The sequence below is a fragment of the Pan troglodytes genome, chromosome 19 (genome assembly GCF_028858775.2).
Source record: "Pan troglodytes isolate AG18354 chromosome 19, NHGRI_mPanTro3-v2.0_pri, whole genome shotgun sequence".
In the NCBI taxonomy this organism is placed as follows: Eukaryota; Metazoa; Chordata; class Mammalia; order Primates; family Hominidae; genus Pan; species Pan troglodytes.
This window is the reverse complement of record NC_072417.2, coordinates 15,180,843-15,185,174: the sequence shown is the minus strand read 5'-3', so window position 1 is coordinate 15,185,174 and position 4,332 is coordinate 15,180,843.

Here is a 4,332-nt window from a genome sequence, read left to right as displayed (position 1 = left end):
CACTCTGTCACCTAGGCTGGAGTGCAGTGGTGTGATCTCGGCTCACTGCAACCTCTGCCTCCTGGGTTCAAGCGATTCCTGTATCAGCCTCCTGAGTAGCTGGGACTACAGGCGCCCGCCACCACACCCGGCTAATTTTTTGTATTTTTAGTGGAGACGGGGTTTCACCGTGTTAGCCAGGATGGTCTCAATCTCCTGACCTCGTGATCCGCCCGCCTCGGCCTCCCAAAGTGCTGGGATTACAGGCGTGAGCCACCGCGCCCGGCCTTGCATCTTATTATAATTTATATTTAATCAAAGTAAGATTCATTCGTTCATTCGGTCATTTATTCTTGGAGATATACTTCGTGCTGCACTCTGGACTGACTGTTCCTCTTATTTTATTCTGAACTTCTCTTCCTCATCCTTGGGAATTTCCTTTTGCCTTTCTGTTTCCTGGATCCCATACGTTCCTCTTTCTTGGCTTATTTCTTTATTTCAGTGGACCACATCCTCCAACAGCTTCTTAAGAACGGGTGTGTAGGAGGTAAAAGGGGTATTTACTCCTTGCATTTCTGAAAATAACTTTATCATCATGTTTATTTGACAATTTGGCCAGGTACAAGGATCAGAAATTCTTTTCCCTCAAAATCCTGTAGACATTTTGTTATTTCTTCTGTTTTCCAGTGTTGCCATTAAGAAGTTTGATGGGCCCGGTGGCTCACGCCTATAACCCCAGCGCCTTGGGAGGCAGAGGCCTGAGGATTGCCTGAGCACAGGAGTTCGAGACCAGTCTGGGCAACATGGCAAGATTCTATCTCTACAAAAATTTAAAAAATTATCTGACTATGGTGGGGCACATCTGTGGTCCCAGTGACTCGGGAGGCTGAGGCAGGAGGATTGCTTGAGCCCAGGAGGTTGAGGTTGCAGTGAGCCATGTGTGTGCCACTGCACTGAAGCCTGGGTGACAGAGTAAGACTTTCTCTCTCTCAAAAAAAAAAAAAAAAGTTTGAGGTCGTTTTGGCTCATTTTGTCATTTTGTATGTAAGCAGTGTTTTTTTTTTTTTTTCTCTCTGGAAGCTTTTAGGATTTTGCTCTTTGTCCCCAGCTTTCTGAAATTGTGCAGTGCTATGCGTGGGTCCAGGTCTGTTTATGTTCATTTTGTTGGCACTTGGTAGGGTGTATCAACCTGGAACTAATAATATGTCCTCAGGTCTAGAAAATTCTCTTGTTTATGTTAAATGTTTTCCTCACATTTTTTTCTTATTCGGGAAATTCTATTGTTTGGATGTTGAGTTTTGGACTTACTTTCTAATTTTACTTACTTTTTCTTTCTTGATTTCTATGTCTTTGTCTTTTTTTCTGGGATGTTTCATCAACTTTTCCTCCAATCCTTCTTTTGAAATTTTAATTTCTGCTATCAAGTTTTGATTTCCAAGTGTTTAGATTCCTTATAATCCGAATGTTCTTTTTGTTGCTGTAGTAAATAGGTTCCTGTTCTTGCTTCATGGCTGCAATATCTTCTCTTATCTCTCTTTGTATGTTACGATAATATTTTGAAAAAGTTTTCCTCTGCACGCTCTTATCTGTCTTTTCTCCAAGTTCCCTTTCTGTCTGGTCTCTTTATTTCACAGTGGGAGCTTTCCTTAAATATCTGGTGGTGCTTGACTGTCATAGTTAAAGTAAGGCCCTGTGAGCTCATTGGAAACTGTGTGCATTACTGGAACTTTTCAACTAGAGGACTTTGCTGGGGGTGATGGGGATGCCAGATGCCAGCATCTCTAGGCCATGTCTCTTGGTTATGCTCAGTCTCCCCAGATCTCTTATCTCTGACTCAGAGCGTTTAAGCCAGGCTGCCGGTGTCCAGGAAGCTTGGGTGTGTGGGGGCGGGGAATCCCCCTGTCCAGTATGTTGTTTTCAGCATAGAATTGCAACCTGACACTCAGCTGTGCCTGGTTTCCCCAGAAAATAATCTTTATTTTATTTCATTTTATTTTTTTTGAGACGGAGTCTGGCTCTGTCGCCCAGGCTGGAGTGCAGTGGCGCGATCTTGGCTCACTGCAACCTCTGCCTCCCAGGTTCAAGTGATTCTCCTGCCTCAGCCTCCCGAGTAGCTGGGACTATAGGCGCCCGCCACCATGCCTGGCTAATTTTTGTATTTTTAGTAGAGACAGGGTTCCACCATATTGGCCAGGCTGGTCTTGAACTCCTGACCTTGTGATCAGCCCACCTCTGCCTCCCAAAGTGCTGGGATTACAGGCGTGAGCCACCGTGCCCAGCCAAAAATAATCTTATATTTCCCCCAGGATTAGGCAGAGGTAATTTCCTGGCTGTGCAGATTGGGGAAAGAGATCTGGGGGTCTAACTGCTGCCTTTAGCTATTTTCAGCTGATTTTCTGTGTCCAATCTTACTCTATGTCTGTGCCTTCAGCGGTAATTGGTGCCTTCAATTTTTGAGCTTTTTCAGGACTCTGTTGAAACTATGCCCCAAAGAGAAAGAAACCAATGACTAACAGAAATTCTTAAGTTTGCAGGATGGCAGATAAGAAAAGAAACCTCTTGCTGAAATGCTGAAACTTCCTCTGCTAATGAGATTAAAAAAACTGGCTGAAATCAGTTGGAATCCATATGGCCAGCTGGAGTCTATGCAGAATGAGCCCGCTGACCTCACAGCCTTTCCACTGCACCTTTCACACTAGCGCCCCCCAAATTTGCACCTATGACCCATGAGGAGGCATGAAGATACCACTGTGGAGGCCCGAGGACTTTCCAGACCTTTCCTTCCCTTCCACCAATCACCTACTCATCTCAGAATCCACCCGCTAAACATTTTTTTTTTTTGAGACGGTGTCTCGCCCTGTCGCCCAGGCTGGAGTGCAGTGGTGCGATGTCCGCTCACTGCAAGCTCCGCCTGCCGGGTTCACGCCATTCTCCTGCGTCAGCCTCCCGAGTAGCTGGGAATACAGGCGTCTGCCACCACTAATTTTTTTGTATTTTTTAGTAGAGATGGGGTTTCACCGTATTAGCCAGGATGGTCTCGATCTCATGACCTCGTGATCCGCCCGCCTTGGCCTCGGAAAGTGCTGGGATTACAGGCGTGAGCCACCGCGCCCGGCTTAAACATTTTCTAATGAAGACACTGCCTTCAAGCTGGCACAGAAAGATTTGAGCTGGACTTCTGTCTCCTTGTTGGTCGAACTGCGATAAAAAGCTTTCGTTTTCTCAAAAACCTGGTGCCATAGTATCGGCTTCTAGTGCATGGGGCAGCGAGCCCTTTCACTCGGTAACACTGCGTCAGGAACTGGCATGCATTTTGGTGGTCTCACAACCCCAGCTCTGTCCCCCAGCACATCTCGTTGAGAGTTGACAGCGTGCCGGCAGCTCTCGGCGCCTCCTCGGCCTTGGCGCCCACTCTGGCCGCGCTTGAGGAGCCCTTCAGCCCGCCGCTGCACGGCGGGAGCCCCTTTCTGCGCTGGCCAAGGCCGGAGCCGGCACCCTCAGCTTGCGGGGAGGTGTGGAGGGAGAGGCGCGAGCGGGAACCGGGGCTGCGCGCGGTGCTTGCGGGCCAGCGTGAGTTCCGGGTGGGCATGGGCTCGGCGGGCCCCGCACTCGGAGCGGCTGGCCGGCGCCCCGGCCCGGGCAGTGAGGGGCTTAGCACCTGGGCCAGCAGCTGCTGTGCTCAATTTCTCGCCGGGCCTTAGCTGCCTTCCCGTGGGGCAGGGCTCGGGACCCGCAGCCTGCCGCCGTGCCGGAGCCTCCCCACCCCCGCTCCGTGGGCTCCTGTGCGGCCCGAGCCTCCCCGACGAGCGCCGCCCCCTGCTCCACGGCACCCAGTCCAATCGACCACCCAAGAGCCCAGGAGTGCGGGCGCATGGCGCGGGACTGGCAGGCAGCTCCACCTGCGGCCTGGTGCGGGATCCACCCACCGGGTGAGTGAAGCCAGCTGGGCTCCTCAGTCTGGTGGGGACTTGGAGAACCTTTATGTCTAGCTAAGGGATTGTAAATACACCAATCGGCACTCTGTATCTAGCTCAAGGTTTGTAAACACACCAATCAGCACCCTGTGTCTAGCTCAGGGTTTGTGAATGCACCAATCCACACTCTGTATCTAGCTACTCTGGTGGGGACTTGGAGAACCTTTGTGTCCACACTCTGTACCTAGCTAATCTAGTGGGGACATGGAGAACTTTTATGTCTAGCTCAGGGATTGTAAATGCACCAATCAGCACCCTGTGAAAACAGACCAATCAGCTCTCTGTAAAACGGACCAGTCAGCTCTCTGTAAGATGGACCAATCAGCAGGATGTGGGTGGGGCCAGATAAGAGAATAAAAGCAGGCTGCCCGAGGTCGCA